Genomic DNA, 22,989 nt, shown 5'->3' with positions numbered 1-22,989 from the left:
AGTATAATTGTGTTGCCAAGAGCAATCATTAATTTATGTCTGCCCAGCATCCTTTCTAGTCCCCTCAGAAAAGATTATATATTCACTATACAAAGGATTGGCTTTTATAATGACATTCTTACTCAAGTATGTTATGCACTTTGTGCATATTCACCTTCCTTGCATTCTCATCCTCACCTCATGAGCTTTTGTCTTCCAAATAGTCCCCCTTCTATTTTTTATCGTGTGTGTGTGTGTGTGTGTGTGTGTGTGTGTGTGTGACATATGTGTATAAAATCTAGGTGAAACATAGAACACATGATATTTGTCTGAGTTTGGCATAATTTGCTTAGCATTATGACCTCAAGTTCTACCCATTTTCCTATAAATAATGTATCTTTATTCTCTGACTTGAATAAAAACTACGTTGCATATATATACCACTTTTTATTTATCCATTCATCTGTTGAAGGACACCCAGGCTGACTCCATAACTTGGCTACTGTAAAAATTGCATAAGTCCATGATGTGCAGGTGTCTCTGGGTTGTGCAGACTTAGAGTCCTTTGGGCATGTGCCCAGGTGTGGTATTGCTGGATCATGTTATAACTATACTTTCAGTTTGTTGTTTTGTTTTGTTTTGTTTTGTTTTGTTTTAAGAACAACCTGGTTCACAATAGGCTCGAAAGTTTCCCTAGAAATAAAGTTAACCAAAGAGGCAAAAAGAACCTCTACAATGAAAATTATCAAACACTGAAGGGGGAAACTGAAAAGGATACTAGAAGATAGAGATAGGTCCCATGCTCATGGATTAACAGAACTATTAGTGTGGAAGTGGATGTCCTATCAAAAGCAGTCTATACATCCAATACAATCCCCATTAAAATTCCAATGGCAATACTTAACAGAAAATTTTAAAAAACTAAACATATTACCTGTTTGGTAGTAGATACTAATTGTTCTTTATCTTGTGGGAGGAGGGAATGCTTGTGGATCTGTGGGCATGTGGAAGTCAAAGACTGATGTCTGCTGGACCCACATTTTATGTGGGTGCTAGAGATCTGAACTCAGGGGTTCATACTTGCACCATGAGCACTTTTGCCTACTGACCCATCTCTCCTGCCTGAATTCTTTTAAGGGAACTCTCTCGTTGCCTCCTCAGTATGTTCTGAGGTATCTCCCAGAGAAGACCGCTTGGACATGGGTTCAAGCCAACAGGAAGTCTTTGTTAGCTGGCCAGTGACTATATTGGGTGTTTTTTACCTGAGTGCAGTCCTGAGCCTTTCTCAGGGTGAAAATTTAAGCACAAAAAAACACATCCTGGGTTGACATACCTCAAAGAATCAAGAACTGTAGAACATTGAGGACTCATCAAACTAGACCAAGATTGAGGATCACAGCCCTGGGACCCTACAATCCATATCTCTGTGATGTCATAAGAATGTATTTAATCTCCTAGTGGCATCATGACATCATTATCTCATGGCATAATGAGATAATAATGTTTTTCAGTTAGAAAGAATAGTTACTAGAAGTAAAACCACAAAAGCCAAAAAGCAAGCTTAGTACATTTAGGAACTTTCCACAGAACTATGGACTTTGATGGATTGGATTTCTGTTCTCATTTTGGCAGGTGTTGCTGCCTATGTGCTGGGTTCCAAGGCCTGAATGGCATTTCCATCCTGGTATCAGTTGTGCTAAGGTCTACAGCCTGTTACAAGCAAATAAGGCCACTGTCACATTTCCAACACTGGGACATGTGGCCCACACTAGTCAATCAGCTCCTCCAATCTTCTGCCATAGTAATTGCTGATGAGATAAACAATCAAGTTTATCCACAATCAAGAATAAGCTTCAGGGCTTACATGGGATCTTTCAGGAAGTTCTGCTTTTAGAGCAGTTCAGACTGGAGAGGCTGTAGCCATCTTCCTTCCAAGAGAGGGAACTCTGAAATGCAGCCAAAACAGAGGACACAGAGTGGGAGGATGAAGAGAAAGAAATGGAGCCAGGAGGACATCATTTCTGCCCTGGACTGAACACAACCCTCTCTAGACATTTTGGCAATAGGTCCTCTCTCTGTTACTTTTCTAGTTGATGTGACCCAACACCTGAGAAAAACAACTTACAGAGGATGTATTTTGGTGCAGGGTTTGAGGAGGGTCATGGCAGGGAATGTGTACCATCAGACAGAGCCATGGCCAAGGGAGAGTATAGCATATCTCTCAGGGGACCAGAAAGTAAAGAGGGGTCAGGCCAGAACTTAGCTGGACATCATGCATAAGCAAACCCTATGGGCCTACTCCTTCTGTACAAGCCCTACTTCCTGAAGTTTCCACAAACTCCCACAAGAGCACAACCAGCTGAGAAACCAAATATTAAAACTCATGTGCCCATAGGAAACAATTAACACCCAAATGATTACATGGCCTCATTAAATCCCCTCATGACTTGTAGTGGTTACATTTTTTGACAAACAGAAAGAGGCTTAGCCAACCCCAGGTAAAAATATTATGGCTTCACTAAAGAAAATTTCAGGGTCCACCAATCCTATGAGATAATGATGTCATGATGCCACTAGGAGACTAAATGCATTCTTATGATATCACAAAAATATGAACTGTAGGATCCCAGGGCTGTGGTCCTTGATCTTGGTCTAGCCTGATGAGACCTCAGTATTCTTCAGTTCTTAATTCTTTACCAAATGGAAAGCATTGAGATGAGCACCAGGATAGGAAAGCTTTTAAAAATCAACTCATAAGAATAATTGAACTACTTGAGATGCTTATGTGGGGAGGAAAAACATGCGGGCTAGGTGTCGTTTCATGCTTGGTTGAACAATCTTTAATTGTCTAAATGTTTGGGACGTTTTGAAGACCACCAAATCAATAAGGTCAGCCTCTGGCATTATTGGGAATGTGTTTTAAGCCAGCCTTTGGATTTTGACTTGGCTAAAGGATTTAACATCTGACAAGTTGCTTTGCTGGCCTGTGAAAGTAAGCCTAAGAGAAGAATTCATCAATGCTGCTTGAAAGCTAATTCTGTTAAAGGCAATAGTGGGGCTTGGGTTGCTATCCATTCATCCAGAGGTGCCTGGTCTCATTCATCACTAAAGGTGACTGGTATAGAAGAAGTTCTCATGCTGGCACAGTCGGATTCCTTAACAAACTGATACTTAAAGTAGATTTGGGGATGTAACACCCGAGGCGCGATCAATGTGATCACAGCCAGGCCCAGAGGTCTTCAATCTTGGATAAACTAAACAACACTGTTAAGCATTCAGGGATTTATTTAACAAAGAGTTTTGGAGTGTCTGGTGATTTCAGGACACTGCAGGTAAACTTGAGGTGCTGAGCATAGAATTCAGCAGGATACAACTTCTACCTTTGAGAGCTCACCAATTAGTTCAGGTGAAATGCCATGCATCCAACAAAGCATGTCACAGAACATAGCTAAACAACATGAATGGCTCCATCCCATTTCCCCACGCTCTAGGCAGATAACACCAATAGCCATAGTAATGTTTACCTTTGAGCCAATGCAGCCTCTGTGCTCTCAAGACAACTCTGCAGGTAGCTATTCGTGTGTGTGTGTGTGTGTGTGTGTGTGTGTGTGTGTGTGTGTGTATTTGTGGATATGCATGCTTGTATTTGTATGTGTGCATGGAAGCTAGAGGACAACCTTGGGTTTTGTTCCTCAGATATTGTCTGTCTTTCTAAAACAGGGTCTTTTCCTGACCTGGAATTCACCAAGTAGCTGAGCTGACTGCCCAGCAAGTTCCAGTGATGTGCTTGTCCCAGCTTTTCTCATGCTTGCATTGGAAGTAAGTGCCACCACATCCAACGCTCTGTTATGAGCATAGTAGGGACCAAATTAAATCCCACAAGCATTTTACTGCCTGAGCTGTTCCCCCACCCCGGCCAGATCTAGCAGGCAGTTATTCTTAACCAATCATGTTTCATTCCTGAGATGAAACCTAATTGCTACCCCTGAGTTGGGGTTCAGGAAGAAGAAAATGACCTCCACTTCAGAAATAAGACAAAGTATTTGAATTGCTATATGAAGAGTAGCTAGAAATCTCTGAAGAACATTCTGTACATGAAAACAATGGTGTGATCCAGAACTGGGACAAGAAGAGAGTCATACAGTGTGCCTGAAGCCTGCAGAGTACAGGTCAGAGTGCAAGGAGACAGTCAGAGCCTTCCAAATGGTAAGACATTAGAGGTTGCGTAGAGCGTGCATGGGGGAGTCAACATTACTATGTCAGTGTGAGTGTATGTTTTCGAAATGTTATTAGGTAAGCTCTTTAGGAAGCAGAAGGAAAGTCAAAAGTAAATGAAAATTCTAAGGTGAGCTAAATCATAAAGACATATAAGCAAGGGGTTGGAAGGTCTGGTAATGATCCAATGACCATTAAGGGACAGCCACCAGGAAAAGTATCAGACAGGAAAAGGGAACAGAAGACATGATAGAACTCTGAGACCAGGAGGCATGGAAGAGAAGCAACAGTAGGCGAAGGGACTCTAATTTCAATGTGAGAAGATAGTGAACAAGGAACAGAGTGGGGATGCAGGCAGCACATCCTGCTGAGGTGTCCCTGGAGAGCCTGACAACAAGGGACTGGAATTCCTGAGTGGAGGTGAGAGTTACCATCATGATAAAGAAGGAGCTTGCTTGGTGGTGTGGGTGAGAAAGGCAGCCAAGGGGTAGCTGAAGAGTAAGTCTGTGTTTAGGAAGTGTCCCCAGAAGAAGAGAGGCCCATGAAGCAGCCAGAAATGAGGGATATCTTCTAAAACAATAAATGATACCTAACAAGGCTCTTTGGAACACAGTCAAAAGAATGATATATAGTGAACAATGCCTTGGGGAACTGAGAGAGAGGCTCCAGCAAAAAAGGCAGAGGGCCTTTTACCTCAGATGCATTTTGTTCTCTAGGTTGTTCTTGGATGTGATTTGGTGCCTCCTGTGACAAACATTTACATTCAATTTATAAGACATGTTTATTCTTGTTGGATGTCAGATCATAGCAATAGAACCCAATCTGGTCAGTGTACCCTGAATCTGGATATGGCTTTCTGCCACACTTTCATGCTTTCCCATATATCATCTATAGTACATGCCAAGCACTGTGCTTAAATTGGTCTGTCCTGAGAAAGTTCTGGGAAAGGGCTGCTCTGTTAATATTTAGCATATGCTTACTGACATTTTTAGCATTTTTTTATCATGTTTTCTGAACTCAAACAACCTTCCTTGGGTCATTGCATTCTTTGTTATATTCATGTATAAAAGTACACTAAAACTGAATTATGTTATCTACAGCATTAGACTGTAGTTCACCCCATTCTTTTAGGTTCTCAGATTCCAGGTCCAACAGACAAGATATCCACAGGTCGGCTGAAAAGTTCACAAAGGACTAGAGATAATTTTCAATCAAATAGGATTATTTAAGCAAACTTATGTAACTGCCTTGATACTGACAATGGATAAGGTCAACAAGATCACCCACTGTCTAAGCTCAGGAGCCCTCTGCATGGAAGGAACTGTGGGGGGACACAGCTGGGAAGAGAACCTATAGCTACAACCTCAACTCCAATCCCAGCTGGACAGTCAGGTCCACACAAAGAGCATTATTCAATCACATGCCCCAAATATGTTTGTGGTGTTTCCTGAGTCAGGTATGGGCATGATGGTGGAGATCCAGAGGAGAATGGAAGTTTAAGAAGCCAAAAATCTAGGGGGATAGATGTACTTTAAAATGTTAACAAAAACATGAACAAAACATTTGTACAAGATGTTTGACAAATCAGAAAAGGCTACTTCAGTCTAAGAGACTTGTTTTTCAGTTCTAGGGATTGAACTTGGGACTTCACATGTGCTAGACAAATGTCCTAATTACTAAGCTACATTTGTAGCCCAAAGAGTCTCCAAAGAGACTTTGACCTTAAAGGTCCCTGACTTGGTCTAGTACAACTAAATATGGGTGAATGGATGGGTGGATTGTTGGATAGATAGATGGGTGAATATGAATTAATGATCAATAGAAAGGATTAGGGATAGGTGGAGCATTCATTTATTAATGGTTGTAGTATGGCATGTTTTAACAGATTGTAATAATCCTTTGACTCTCCCTTCTAGCTAAAATAGAAACTGGTCAAGTCCCTCTATTTTCTATACTGCATGGAAAGGATATTTTCATAGCTACAAGTCTTTCCAATCTTTGGTAGATTAAAAATAAATTTAAAAACCAAGTACATAATGGTTCTTATAAAAATGATAATAATGAGTAAAACCATTCCTATACACACTCCTTCCCTATGAGGTGTGGGTGGGAGATGAATATTTAGAATGAAGTATTTTTCCTAGGTATGAGAGCCTCAAAGTGTTGCTATACCAAAGCTGTGAATCATGACAGACTAGGACACCCTCCCAAGTCATGTAAAAGTTCCAGGTTGAAGGAAGAACCATGGCGTGAAATGTAAAACATGTGGTACAAACAACAAGAGTCTGCCAAATATTTCATGGGCTTCCTTATATTTTCAAGTTTTCTTTGAGCTTGGATTTTAAATCCATGTGATTACTCACAGGCATGAACTGTAAATGGGCATGGCACATGGCGCATCTGTATGGATGCATGTAAGAGCTGTTCTGTCTTCTCGGGCTCTCTCTTCCTTCCCAAGTGATTAAAAATCTAATTCTGGGCACAATCACTGACACAAAGGGAAATGTTTCCAGAGTGAGAGACTCACATTTGATGTATTACAGCACTCAAATGTCAAGGTCTGCTACTGTAGCAGAGCCTAGCATTATTCTGTCCAATGTCTAACACTGCTTTGCTCCCAGAATGCATGGATCACAGAAATCACTTCAAATATGCTATGTATATGAAATGTAGTTGTGAAAGGCTCCATACTCATTCTCTTACTGTTTCACCTTCTCATTTAATTCTTCCATTTCCTGCTTCTAAAATATATAAGCATGACTACTGCTTTATTAGTCCCTCTCTCTCTTGCTCTCACTTCCACTCCCCCTCCTCTTCTCCCTCTCCTCTCTTCCACCTCCTCTCCCCCTCATCCTCTCCCTCTCCTCCCTCACACATACATACACACACACATTTCTGATCAATGTAAAAATAATATATTAACATCTGTAGTTATCCAAACTAGCCACCAGATGTATAGCTTACAGACACAGTATTAAACTACTAAAGTATGATATGTTTTAAGGGTGGTTTTCCAGAGAAACAGAACATTGCAACAGCAAAAACAATACCACATTTGTACATAGATAGGGATTTGGCATAAAGTTTAGTATTCTGTGTTTAAGACAGTCCATTTAATTTCAAAGAACACCTACAGAGGTGACTTGGAAGATGCATCATTTTTATTTCTGTAGCTTTGGGGGTAAATTTTAACTACTTTCTCATTTTTTCTATTAAAGGGGATACAGTTAATTTTTTTCAATACTCCAGCATAAATTTGAAGGAAAGTCATGAAGACAAAATAAAAGAAATAGAGAGCATAAGAAACATTTTTTGGCTGTTATATTATTAACAATTCATCAATACTGTCCCATAAAATTTTTATGTGACAACTCAAGATGTAATTTCTTTTAAAGTTATAAGTTTAAAATAAAACTGCCCCTCCTATGCTCTGCTAATCAGTGTGCACATGGAGTTGTAGCAACTACTATACCTGAACCTTGATGAAAACTAGAAGGTAGGCTCAAGGGAAGATAACAAACCATAAAGGAAACGTGTTTAATTTTAAGCAATACCATTACCCATTGAGCCATTTAAAGGTCTATAGAAAAATGGCAAAGTCTCTATTAGTCTTACACAAAGTATCATTAAAAAATAATTACTTTTCTATTTTTATTGATCTATTCATCTATTCATTCACTATATTCATCAATCCATCCATTTATTTACCCATCCATCAAGCCAACTATCTTTCTTACCATCCATTCATCCAGCCAGTCACTAAACCACCTACCCATCCATCTCACCATCCTTCCAACCATCCATTCAATCTCCTCATTCATTCATCATCAATCTATCCATTCATCCATCTATTTGTCATAGATCCATTCATCTACCCATACAAACCAACCATCCATCCCACTATCCATTCACTCACCCACCCATTCATATCTTCATTCATCCATGCATTTACCACCCTTCTCACATCTATCCACTCATCCATTCACCCATCCATGCATATCATACATACATACAAACATATCTTACCATCCTTCTCACTATCCATTCATCCATCTAGCCATCCTTATCCATCCACCATCGTATTTCCATACATCTACTAATACATACTCATTGCATTTATTAAATGTTCAATTAGTCTATGAAATAAAAACCGTGACCCTCAAAATTCTTGGTAAAGTATTAAAACCCAAAATGGATGGAGGTATGATACGGAATAGAAAATAAGATGCACACTTAGAAGAGGGAGTCCCTCAACTGAAGAGGGAGGTACCGACTGTGGAAAACACTAGAGGTGCTAAGGAGGCCCAGGAGCACCAGAGGAAAGAGCAAGAGTTCATAAATACCCACCCATCTCCGAGCAGGTTAGCTGATAATGATAGGCAAAAGTGCTGCAGACACTCCTAGAAGCTCAGGCTATGAGCCGCAGCAAAAGTCTTGGCATTTTCTTTTTGGGAAGTGCAGATCAAGGTGGCAGATATGTTTGGCACCCTTTTTTATCCTTTAACATTGTTAAGCACAAGCTTCCACAAAGCCTTTTCAAGTGGGGACTGCAATCAAAATGTCATCAGCTTACCTCCTCCCATTCTTCCAATCTCTCAGGAAAATCATAGTTTAAAAAAAAAAAAAGAACAGAACATTTTGGTATTATTTATATGGCACTGTCCAAAAAAGCACCAGTTGGCTAATGTCAGTGTTCAGGTGTCATGTCACTGTTTTATTTTGTGGGTTGTTGGTGTGTGTGTGTGTGTGTGTGTGTGTGTGTGTGTGAGAGAGAGAGAGAGAGAGAGAGAGAGAGAGAGAGAGAGTGTTATGCTGTCGATGGTTTTTAATATAAAGTTTTGCTATTCTCCTTTTCTTTTTTAAATATGTTTTAAATTTATTCTTAGAGAATTTTGCACATGTATGGAATGTAATATGATCATGATCATATCCCCACATTTCCCCCTCACTTTCCGTGGACCTCCCCCAATATGTCCTGCTCCCACCCTCCCAACTTCAAGTTTTATATATATTCCTGAAGCAAATTAGTGCTATCCATATACACATGTGCAGGGTCCTCAGCTGGAGCATAGACAACATACCAGTGGCCACATTCCCAAAAGGAAATGAACCTCCTTCCCCCAGCAGCCAACTACCATTAGCTTCTCAGCTGCGGGTGACCTGAGAAGCCCCTGGAGGCCCCCTGGGCTTGTGACTGGCCTGATCTTATGCAGGTCATGCACTGGTGACCACAGCTACCAAAGCTGACCCAGAACTGTTCATTTTTTCTGCTTTTCTAAAGACATCCGAGGCTTTTTCCTCACCTCTCTACCCCAACCAACACTCAGATCTGCACATTTACTCCTGGGATCTCTGTTTCAGAGGGCCCCAAGTTCCCCATGAGTCACTCAACTCTCTCCCATTTCCCACTGCTCTCTTCTGAACTGCGCAGAGACCGAGCCCTGGGAATTCTGTTTCCCTATCATCTGCGGCACTGTTTAATCAAGGCCGCTAATCAACTGTGAAGTTCATAGCGGATGTCAGCACAGTTTCCTGTGTGCTGATTGATGCGTTTAACAGTTTGGTCTTAATGCCTTTGTTCAAAATTAGATGACAACAGAATCGAGATTAATATTGTGTGAGGTTTTTTTTTTAAAGCCAAGCGATGGCTGCTCGAAGGAACAGTCCTCTCCTGGGACTGTATCACCGGGGCAGTGTTCCGGTGATTTAAGACAAAGCCTGTACCGCTTCGATTCTAATAACCACAGGCTTTTGCAGTCACCAGAAAGCCCATACAAGACGAAGGAATCGGTTTTATTTTTCATGAGTGATCATAAGAAAATCCCCCTTTGCAAAAACTAAAAGAAAAAGAAAAATGAGTGTTATGTGTGTGTGCTCACATGTGTTGAATAAGGGTCTAAACACAGCTTCTGACAAGAAGCTTTGTAATTCTCTATCCCCTTCCAATCCTTCCATTTCTCTCTCCCTCCCTCCGTCTCTCTTTTTCTCCATTCTTGCTTTCTCATTCACTTCTTTCTCCTTTTCTTTCCCTCCCCTCCCTTCTTCCCTTCCTCCCCTTCCTTATTATCCCTCTTCTTCCCTTCTTTGTCTCTCTCTTTTCCTTCTTCCCTTTCTCTCTCCCCTTCCCTCCTCTTACTGTCCCACCTTCCACCTCTCCCTCCTTCCTCCTTCCTTCCTCTTCCTCCCCCTCTCTCTTCCCCCTTCCTCTGTCTCATTTTTTCTTCTCTTCCCTTTGTAAAAAGTAAGTCCACATGAGGCAGATCCCCCATAGACAACCCCCTGTAACTCTCTCCTTGCTCCCCACCACAAGGTTCTCTTCAAAGGGCACGGCTGGCCCTCACCACTAGAGTCCTGCTCTGACATGGTCTGAAAGGCTCTAACCTGACATTTCAACCCTGAGCTTGGCAAACACAGGCTTCGCTTGCCATTCTTTGTTCGTTCCTATTCTTCTTTCTTTTTTGATTAATCAACAATGCTTCTCAGTAATAATCCAAATGAACATCTTGATAGATTGCAGCCATTACAGGCTTTTCCACAGAGAGATGTTCTTAAAATGTTCATCAGGTTTGGGAAAGGGGGGCCGTGGAGGAGTTCTTTCCAGTTTTAATAGGAAAAATCTAATAAGACTAAAAGCATTCATTTCAACTCGATGGGGAAAGAATTTTTTTTTAATTATTAAGTTCTTAAGAAAACAAAAATCACATTATTACACTATGAAATTGAGTCAACTGCAGAAGATTCTGCATAATAATAAGTAACCATATTATCTCAGTTTTTAAAAACAATCTTCATTTAGCTCTTAGACAGCAATTTCCTGAGAATATAGAAATGTGAACATTTATCCTTTCCTATAAATCTCCTTTCCATTTTCACTGTTACAATTTCTTACTGGTGTGCACTTTAACTTATTTAGGAAGGAGCCTCAGTGTGAACGGGTCCTAACCAGGATCTCTGGATAAGCATCTAAATATAACTGGATTTGTCTTTTCCAGAAATCTCCAGCAACTATCCACAGTAAATTACTAGAATGTGGGCTGCTTCCTGGGTGAAAATCCCCTCGCTGTTACAGAAGTCTGTATGAGCTGTCAGTCACTTTGGATTATTATCAGGTTGGTCTTTCAGGTTCAGTCATGTTTGAGTGAAAGTATCCATTTCCTATGAAATTCTAGGTAGACTTCTTCCTATTCCTTCCCCAGTTGTTTGCCAGTTTTCTGTTGCCATTACAAGATACCTGAGGCCGGTTACTTCATTACTCATACTTCATTACTTATAGTCCTTCAGGGGTACAGTGCCAGTGCAATAGGGGTCCCCATAGCTATGTCACAACGTAGAAGATGGCATCATAGGCCCATTTCAAAACTTCTTAACAGAACCACACTGGAGACCAATCTGCTAGTGTATGAGCCTCTGTGGAACAAACCACACTTAAACTATAGTGTTGGTGCAGGCTACCACAGTGCTGAAGACCCTGCAGGGATGAAGCAGGGATGAGGCAGGGCAGAGTGCTCTCTCACATCCCTGCTCTCCTCATAACTAATAATAATGTGACAGATTAAGGGAGTTCGATGATTAAAATTGGTTGTTAACTTGATAGAACCTAGAATCACCTAGCAGACAACCTCTGGGCATGTTGGAGTTTCTAGATTGGTTTAACTGAGATTGGAAGACCCACACTAACTGTGGCAGAGCCATCCCATGGCTGGGGCCCTGGACTGGAAAGGGGAACATGAGCTTCCTGGCTGTGGCTCCAATGAGACCAGCTGCCTTACACTCTTTCCACCATAGCTTCTCCACCATAACAGACCACACCCTGCAACTGTTTAGCCATACAGATCCTTTCCTCCTCAAGTTCCCTTTGTTAGGGATTTGATTTCAACAAAGAGACAAGTCACCAAATTAGGGACAGAACAGAGGTGCTATTTGGTGACTGCCCCATGGCTAGGCTGAGCTCACTTCTTGCTTGATTATAATTGATGATTTGTTTCATTGTCTCGGGATCTGAAGACATTGAATTAGGACTCTAGCAGGTACTCTGGGTAGGCATTCTACTGCACTGGCTGTCCCAACAAGCAAAGGCTCAGCTCTGGAGCTCAACTTTCAAGTTCCTTCACAATCTGACTAAAGCCTCTTTTTAACCTCAGTGCCTGCCACTCAGTGCCTGCCACTCAGTGCCTGCCGCCAACTCCATGCTGCAGCTTCACGGAACCTCTGTCAGTTGGGCAAACGTCTATTTCCTGCTCTAGTCTCACTTCTATCACAGTGATAAACTACCCTGGCAAAAGCTGCTAAGAGGGTAAACAGTTCATTTCAGCTGGTAATCCCAGGTGACAGTTCACTGCAGCAAAGAAGCAGGATGACAGGGACTTAAGACAGCTGGTCACATCACACTTGCAGCCAGGAACACAGAGAAACCAGTGCCTGTCTGCTAGGTCTCTGCTTGATTTCTCTACTCCTGCACAGGCAAGATCCCAAGCTCTGGAATGGAACCACTTACTGTCAGGCTGGGTCTTCCTACACCAACTAAGACAATCAACATAATCCCCAACAGACACACTCATAGACCAACCTGGTCTAGACAATCCCTCACCGAGAATCCCTTCTCAGCTACTTGTACATTCATTGTGTTGAGTTGGCAATTAAAACTAAGCATCCTAGTGCTGAAGAGATGAATCAGCAGTTAAGGGTACTTGGGGCTCTTGCAGGGGACCTGGGGTCAATTCCCAATACCAACATGGTGGTTCACATTCTTTAATAACTCAATTATAGAAGATCCAATGCCCTATTCTTGCCTCCAAGAGTACTAGGCATGCACCTGATGCATATACATACATATAATCAGAACACCATACACATAAAAATAAATAAATCTTTTTAAAAAGAACTAGCCACCATGCTTCCTTATCTCCAGTTAAATTACCTGTCCCCCAAGTTGCCCTGAGATGTCTCAGTCAATTATGAGGCGGAGAGTGGGAACATTCCTAGTTCACCTGGTTCCCCAGGACTCTGAAATAAAGGACTGTAGCTACAGGACTTTAAATCCAAGAGAAGAGTGAAAACAACCAAACATTGTGTAAGTCATCAGGACACATAGGTGATATGATTCCTTCTGTTTCCATTTCCTTCTTGAATGCAGTCACAGTTCTTCTACATTGCAAACTAACGATGGGTAGGCCATATGCAAAAGCTATCAGGAAAAAAATGTACATTTCTTTGACAGGTTCCATCATTACTCCTACAGCAATGACACTGCTTCCTTAAGGCAAATAAAACTTTTAAATGGCTCAGTAGAATCAGTCACAGATCAAGGCAATGACTGTTACTTCATTGAAAAAATACACATGCATTGCAACCACATACTCACACATATACACAGCATGTGAATGTTTGTCTGTGTGTGTGTGTACATAGATACACACAAATAGAAACATGCATTTTCATATCACATATGTACACATCTAAGCACACACAAGGTAGAATCCCATCTTATCTTTTACATGTTAACTTGACTGCAGTCTTCTATGTAAATAATACAAAGGGAAATTTTCTTTAAAAATCAAAATACAATCATTAGATGGTGCTAAAATACCACAGTCTACACCAGAAACAAAGAAGTAGAAAATATTCTATACTTAAATACAAATCAATAGTCTTTTATAGGGAAGTTATTTATAACTGTTCAGAATAGAATTTCCTATTGAGTTGTTTACCTCCATCCTCTTCCCAAACTAACAGGATGTATGAGAATATTCTCAAATTTAGGAAGACTATTTGCTGTAAGTGAGTAAAACATTTCTGCTTCTTTCCTGAAATGAACTTTATTTGAGATCTCATTATGGTACCTTCAGAGGAAAAATACAAATTGAAAATTAGTTTGAGCCTTCACTTCCCTGGAAGGTTTAGCAAAAATTTCCATAATGGGCACTGTAGTGGTGGCAAACCCAGAGTCCTAAGAGAAGCTGGGTACCTGAACATCTTCCCCGATGAGAGCACCATTGACTTGGGTGGCCAGGTCCCTCAGAGAGCAGAGCTGGGCACATTCAACTAACACAATCTCTGCTTTCTGTCTCACAGGCTTTCCCTGCTGGGTAACTTAGCAATTTCTTCTACCTAGGCCAGAAGCACCATGGGTTTTTAAGTATAACTTAAAATTCATCACACTTATATTTGAGGCAAACAGAGACTACAGGGAACCATAATGAGTGGTTAGATCTACACAAAGTAATGAAATAAGCACTAGCTATCTACAGATTCCAAAACATTACACTACAGAATTAGTCTGTTTGTTCCATCAGCCGAGGTTGGATACTATAATACACACCCACATACACATCATACACATGCAACACACACACACACACACACACACACACACACACACACACACGGTAATCAAGCATGGTTCAAACTCTGCTGTAAGACACATCTTACAGCTATCTTCCACTCCAGAGAAATAGAAAATCTCTTGAAATCATGGTTTCTATTCACTCATTGTTCATATAGATAAGTGATTGTCATTTTTTTAAAAAAAAGTTCTAAGCTTTTCCTCCCATGGAAATTTTTAATTTCTATGGCATGGAGACTCAGGAAAGTAGTTAGGCAGACAGTCTGAAAGTCCATGGTGCGCAGCAGCCCTGCATTCATATTTAGGGTAGAAAATCTGCTCCATTGCCTTCATTCCTCCAATGTAAAGCTGGAGGAAAATGGAGGGGCTTGCAATCATCTAAACAAGTTGTAAAGTGTTTTGCTCAAGTGAAATCAAATCTCGTGCAAAGGCCCATAATACAAAGAGAGGTGAGTTCACCTGCTCTGACACAAAGGAAAAGGAGGGGATCTGACCACCTACCATGGGCAAGGGCCATGGTTGGTAACAGCCTGTGCTGTAGCATCCTAGGACCCCTGTCACTCAACAGAGAGCATCTGGGCTAGGAAAACTGTGCCCACGAGCCAATTGCAAGTGCTGTAAAAATAAAGGTTCCCTCGAAGCACAGTGATGCAATTTGATTCTACAGTGGCCATGGCTTTGGCTCTTCTTCTGATACAGAGACAGAGCTGAGCAATAACAAGTTCTAGAATATTTACTTAGTGTTTTGGGTAGTTAATAGACTGTCAGGTTGACAAGATGTAGCATCACCTGGGAGACAAATCTCTGGGATTGTTGAGGTAGGAAAGCCCACCATAAATGGGGGCAGCTCCATGCCATGGGCTGGGGTCTGAAACTGAATCAAAGGGGGAGGAATAGCTAATCGCCATTTTCATTGCTCGGCAGACATGCTGTGACCAGCAGCCAGGTCATCAAGGACTGTACCTTGAAACTGTGAGTCAACAAAAAAATTTTTTTTTAAATTGCATCCATCCTTCTTTCCTGAAGTTGCCTTTGTTGGGTATTTTCGCATAGCAATGAGAACTAATAGGGTGTCCCTTGACAGGAAATGTGCCACCTCTGTTCTAAATGCCTGAAATGCAGTCCGTGGCCTAGAGGTGATAATCAATCATCCTTCCCCAAACTGAATTTTGTACTTTTCAAGAAAAGAGTGCCAAGTTCCTGTTTGAAACACTTCCCCACTAGAAATACAATCAATTTTATATTATTATTATTATTATTATTATTATTATTAAATATCCTTATTGTTATTGGTGGTGGTGGTGGTGGTGTGTGTGTGTGTGTTTGGGTGTTTGCCTGAATGTATATCTATGTAACATGTATCTGTAGTGTTCAAAGGGGCTAGAAGAAGGCATCAGATCCCTTGGACTGGAGTTATAGATGGTTGTGAGCCATAATGTAGATTCTGGGGACCAAACCTGGTCCTTTAAAGAGCAGCCAGTGCTCTTAATGACTGAGTCATCCCTCCAGTCTCAATAATCAAAAAACTTTACAGAATTAAAGGGAATAGAGAAAACAATGGGATGGCTTTCAAATGATTAGTCCTTCTAAACATACATCAGTACTTCATATAATGTTTATGTTGTCTCCTTTATTATTGTGGTGGCAAAAATAAACCCAACAAAAGCAAATTAAGGAATCAGGGGTCTATTTGTCCTTATGGCTTAGGAAGGGATACAGTCTATCACAGCAGGAAAGCCCAGATGTTGGCTTATGAGACAGCTGTCCAGATTCAGGAAGCAGAGGGGAATACATGATGCTCAGCTTATTCTCTTACTCATTCCAGAAGACAAGCCCAGCTCATGGTGCTGCCCATATTCAGAACAATTCTTCTTTCCTCAGTTAAACATGTCTTCAAATGCTCTCACAGACACATCCAATGGTGTGTGCTTCCAGTGACTTTAATCAAGCTGACATTAAACACCATTCATCCGAAGAAGTCACTCCACCCAAAGCCCTTCTGAAAAAGAAATCCTATGATGTTCAGATAAAGCTTGGGTCTCACACTACCCATAGCTGAGTTATGCAAGAGAAGCCTAGATTTGTGGGGTTTTGCTTTTCTTTTTTAAGAAGAAAAGAATGAGAAAAAAAGAGTCTGCAGCAAAAATAAGCAGTTCTTCAGAGTCGTGGTCCTTACAAAGCAAACAACAAAAGGCAGCCTGGTTATTTAAGCAAAACTGTAGAGACCCCAAGACACAGGACAAAGATGAAATATTAGCAATACCAGCAGCCCAGGAGATTGGCATTTCTAATGCAGCAGCTGGCATTTTACATTGTCACTCAGTATTCATTTCAGTACATGGAATGTTCTGCATCACCACAATATATAATGCATAGGCTTCGGCCGACTTGCTAATGGCTAGACTTTTGGAAAGCATTTCATGCCCATCCACCCTTTTGGAATGACATTATGAGTGTTTTAATTTTGTTAATTGCAGTCTTCTAACAAGTGTCTCTCTCAAACTTGTCATGCTTTACAATGTCCTGAGAGAGGGCGGATGTCTCCTATGCATAGATACTCCAGATATCAAACCACCTAGTCTCAAGACAGAGAGCTGTTTTGTGTGTATGGTTTTTGGGGGGTGTTTTGTTTGTTTGTTTGTTGTTTTGGAGTTTTTTGTTTTTTGTTTTTGTTTTTTTGGTTTGGTTTTTTGAGACAGGGTTTCTCTGTGTAGTTTTGGTGCCTGTGCTGGATCTCACTCTGTATACCAGGCTGGCCTCGAACTCACAGAGATCCACCTGGCTCTGCCTCCCAAGTGCTGGGATTAAAGGCGTGTGCCACTGCCACCTGGCCAAGACAGAGGAGTTGTAAAACAGTGGGGGAAGAGATACTGAGCATTCATTGTGGGGTCATAGAAAATTATTAAGAGTCCTAAGGGGAGACGATATATAAATATAAGATAAATTACATATGTGCATATGTGTGTGCATATATATCTGCATGCATATATATATTATATATATAATATATATATATATATATATATATAAACTTCCTTTAAATGTGTGTGCAGAATTAACCACCCTACTCTAGTTGCATTTCAATAGATCCTTGGAGCAGCTCTCTATTTGAACCAATTAGTATTTATTTCTGAGACTCTATAATTATCATGATGACTAATTTAATGAGCAAATTGACCAGTGTTCATAGCCCTCCCAGGTGGGCATGTGACAAAGCTGACTGAGAACAAAGCCAAGGCAGTTCACAGCCTCTTCTAAATATGAAAGCTGGGATTTATTTTGGCCATGTGTGTCTTGGTTATAATTCATGAGCCAAAAAAGGTATTTTTCTCACTCTCCTGGGTGCTGGCAAGCTTTCTCTCTGTGTGTTCATGCTCCTGTATCAAGAACCCCTTGGCCCTCGCGAACCTATAACCTTCTTGATGAGACCCTAGTCCTCACGTAAAGGTTGTGTCTTCACACAGTGTACTCTAGGTTTTATTCAGTTCATGTCTGCTGAATAAGTTACATTCAGCTTTGCTGGCATGACAAAATCCATGCAACAAGGGCAATGCTGCCAAGCTGAAAAATCCCATAGAGCATGAAGCACACTTCTATCATACAAGGTCTGACATGTGGTAGTTGCTGAATAAATATTTCTACAAAGAAGAAATGAGTCCCACTAGGAAGTGAAAAGCCCCTTTGGAAATAGGAAAATGCATTCATTTCAAGCAAGTAGGATATGGATCCAAATCAAGAACCAACAAACTTTTACTGCAAAGGGACAATTGGAAAATACTTTAGGCTACCTGGGTGACATGAGATGACTAAATTTGATGGTTATAACATGGAAACAGGCATAGCTAGTCTGCAGATGAATGGCTGTGGCTATGTTCCAATATACCTTGACTTACAAAATCGAGTTGTTTGTCTTTCTTGCTATCTATAGCTGCCTGATTCACCATAATACAAATGAGAAAGTAAAGACAATCAAACTTTGAGATAATAATATAGTCATGTTCCTGTTACTGGACATCGAAATGTGTGTATGTAAGATCCACAAACCAGTCACAATTCAGGAGAGTGATTTGCAAGTGGCATATGGCGTTAGAATTAAGAACGATGGGATATTATGCAACTATGAAATGAACAAACTGCCCCTGTCAATGCAACAGGAATAGATACACTGTCTTACAACCTAGACATCGTGAACCAAAGACACTAAGTGTATACATGTGCATATGATATAACAGCAAGAAAGGAAAGGGCAAGCTGTGAGGTGCTTATGCTTACATAAGGAGCAAAATACATCTAATCTTCATAAACTCTCTATATATATGTATGTATATGTATAAACATAACCACACCCACATATATATACTTATAAGTAGGGGAAATAAAATAAAGAAAAGAATAAAAAAAATGCCAAAATACTATACTCAATGGATAATAAGTAAATGTGAACATGTTACCAAGGTCATTATGATGAAGAAATATTAGCATCATGAACAAAAATCACCACATACCCACTAAGATGATAAAAATTAATAACTATAATGCCAAGTATTGATGAAGATGCTAGCTAACAGAACTCTCCCACACTTCCCTACAAATTGTCCCACTCCCTCTAGAAAACAGTTTGTCACTTGTTACTATAAACATGCACTCCTGGGTAACACTTAAGAAAAAAATGCCTACAAAAATATATAGGTTAGAATGTGTATAACAGTGACTACAGAACAGAACTGGCTCAGTGGTTTAAAACACTTGTGCAATCAGGGGGGCTTGAATTTGATCCCAAATTATATTGAGAAACTTCAGTTAAACCTGCACTGGTATACGCTGGAAGAGGATGCCTTTTCTTTGTGCTCTACAAACTGAACATTTGTACCTGATGTCAATGTGTTTAAGCCTAATCTCAATAATGTGAGGCCTTTGAGATCAAGGCAAAAAGACAGGGTCCATACAGTAGGATAAGTGCCCTCCTATGAAGAGATCCAAGCAGGTCTCTTTCTCTCTGGACATGAGAAAGATGTCCTTCTGCAATCAGAAAGCTGGCCTCCCTGATGCAGGCCTGCCACACATTTGAAATTCAAGCCTCCAGAACTGGGGAAAGTAAATATTTTCTGTTTAAGCCACCAGCCTAGAACTGGGGATTGAGAAGTGGGGTACTGTTCTAACAGGCACCTGAGGGCTTTAGAACTTGCTGGAAGCGGCAGATGCTCCAGGAGTTTTGCCACAGGGTGGCTCATGCACTCTCATCTCTGATTCATTTGGTGGCTATTTATTAATAAATGAGACTTTGAAGTTGATGCCAGAGTGAGATGATTTTGTGGGATGTTGAAATGGAGTGGGTGGGTCGGGGGTACAGATACTGGGAACAGGGACAGAATGCTACTAACTGAAGGCAGCCTCTCCTAAGCTGGTAGTCTGTTACAGCACCATGAGTTATGACACTCTCAGGTACGGGGCCACCATCTCCATAAAATCCCTTTGAAATATGTGTCACAGAGAAAAGAGAGCTTCCCTGTTGTCACATTTCACACAGAGCCCAACTACTCACACATCCATACACAATCAAGATAAAAGATAAAGCTATCGTCCATATACCTCTAGGACATAGGCAGTTCACCTAACCCCTGTTTCCAACCATCATTCAAGGCGTGGGACATATTACAGTATCATACCTGCTTGCAGTTACCTTGGAAGGGTTTTATGATGAGAAAAAATGAAAGGATGATGAAAATTAAAAGTAATGATGATATCATCTGGCAGGTTGTTTCTCGGCCCATAACACCATCACATAACACTTAGTTTTCACAAGGTTCCTAAAGCTTACTGGGTGGAAGCACTCAGTAAATTGTAGGACAAAGTGACAGTGTGCGTATTGTTGACTTAAAGGGAAACAGTAAGAGCCAAGCAGTATCCATCTGTCATGGCAATGGACCCAAAAGGAAGAGGAGGGGGGAGGATGAAAAAAGGATGGTGCATGTTGTGAGAAGGTGCGTGCTTTCTTTCTTTTTTTTTTTCCTGGTCTGTGTCCTGGGCATCAGGAACAAGGATAAACACACACACACACACACACACACACACACACACACGTACACAGGAATGTTCCAGAATGTTAACTGATATTCTCTTTCAAACAAAACACAAACTTTCTAAAATATCTCAAGTGGTCAAAACAACTCAGTCTCCTACAACAAATGTTTGCTACAATCCTGCTTTCTCCAGGTAAGAGTTCCACCAGCATGGCCCCTCTTACAATGTCATCCTCTTTAGGACAAACTATATGAGCCTGTCCTCTATGGGTTAATGTCCTGTGATAGGACACAAGTCTGTAGTCCACCAAAGCATCAAACCTTCACTCAAGGACATGAGAAGGAATCCAAAGAGCGATCTCAATCCAAAGCCACCCAAATTGGAGAGCTGAGAGAGTTTCCAACATCCTAGTGGTTCAAGTCGCATCTCCATTTCCATAGAGTATACTCAGAGGAGCAGAACATGGGGTCGAGAGAAAAGCAGACTAAAGATTCACCTCTGTCTCTGGAAAGAAACGGGAAGATGGAAGATCACGTTCTGAAATGGTGGCACACGCTTGTGATCTCAGCCCAGAGGAGGCAGAGACAGGTAGGTCCTTGGACCTTACTGACCAAAAAAGTTTAGCCTACTTAGTGAGATCTCTGCAGGTGAGAGACCCTGTCTCAACCAAGAGGACAGCTCCTGAGAAACAACACTCAGGTTTGTCCTCTGGCCTCCACATTCAACACACACATGTGCACAGGTACCCCTGTTCTCATACATATACAGGCACCTACACACAGAGAGAGACTGTTGTGGAATATTATTTTAAGATGTGTTACATTTGTTTATGCTGTGGAATGTTTGTTTAATGATGCAAAGATGTGTTGCATTCTTTTATGTTGCATTTGTTTAACTCTGTGAAGCTGTGTTACTGTGTCTGTCTAAAACACCTGATTGGTCTAATGAAGAGCTGAACGGCCAATAGCAAGGCAGGAGAAAGGCTAGGCAGGGCTGGCAGGCAGAGAGAATAAATAGAAGAAGAAAAAGAGGGATCAAGAAGCAGAAGTGATCAAGGTCAAGAAAAGAAGTGGCCAGCCACACAGCCACACAGCCACACAGCCAGCCACAGAATAAGGGTGAAAATAAGACATACAGAAATAGAAAAAGGTAAAAGCCCAGAGGCAAAAGGTAGATGGGATAATTTCAGAAAAGCTTGCTAGAAATAAACCAAACTAAGACCAGGCATTCATAAGTAATAATAAGAATTCATGTGTGATTTTTTGGGGAGCTGGGTGTCACACACACACATACCCCAGCTAAAAAATAAGCTAAAAGAGTGGAAGAAAAACAACCAACTACAAGAGACAAAGATCGAGATAGAAACAGAGACAGGCAGGCAGGCAGAGACAGAATGAGAGGAAGAGAAAGGGAATCTCCTTGATTGTTTTAAGTCTTTGTACAGTTCCTACTTTGTCTCCATACTGCTTTAAATTTCGCAATTTGGGGATCAAGAGATGGTTGGTTATTCATTCAGATATTTACCATGCTAGATCTTCAGCTCAGGTTGATAAAAAGAGCCAAATTCTGTCCTCCCAGAGCTCCTCAGTGTAGGTAACAACATAGGTGGTAGTTCTCTGCCATCATCTGCCATCATGACACAGTCACTGGGAAGCAGGTGTCCACATCTGTAACCACCTTTGGTCATGTTTACCACACTTGGCCCCAAAAGGAAAAGAAGAGGTAATAAAGCAGAGTGATAAACATCACTTCCAGACCCGGGACCTAAAACTTCTTATCAATTCACAGTTCTTTCTCTTCTGCTGATGATCAATGTCTGCAGGAGTCACAACATAAAATTGGCCAGCCTGTAAAAAATCTTTCTCTGTTCAGCCAGCCAGCTCCCAAATAATGACATGGAGACTTCTTATTAATTATGAAAGCTCTTCCTATAGCTTAGGCTTGTTCCTAACTAGTTCTTATACCTTAAATTAACCTATTTCTATTAATCCACATCCTGACACATGTGGCATTGCCTCTCTTCTATTTGCACCTCCTGTTTCCTTTCTGTATCTCCTGGTTTCTCCTGTGTACCTAGATTCCTCCTCCTCTTCCTTTCTCTCCCTGGAAATCCCACCTATACCTCATGCCTAGCTATTGGCCATTCAGTTTTTTATTACACCAATCACAGCAACACATCTTCACACAGTATACAAATATCCAACAACACCAGCTCTCTGGCAGTCTGGAACCATTATTGTCTCTATGGAGGAAAAAGTTTGTCCTCAGTCTCTGCCTGGCCATAGAGCCATCACTGACTGAACTTATTGCTCATGGAAAACTGAACATGGAATCTAGTAAGTCATAGAGTTCACAGAGTTCCTCCATTATCACAGCTATATTCTGGTGAGTTCTTGGGAAGTACTTCCCAGCACTTCCATCTCTTGGTTTAT

Source organism: Peromyscus leucopus, chromosome 3 (assembly GCF_004664715.2).
Source record: "Peromyscus leucopus breed LL Stock chromosome 3, UCI_PerLeu_2.1, whole genome shotgun sequence".
NCBI lineage: Eukaryota > Metazoa > Chordata > Mammalia > Rodentia > Cricetidae > Peromyscus > Peromyscus leucopus.
Note: the sequence above shows the minus strand (reverse complement) of the source record.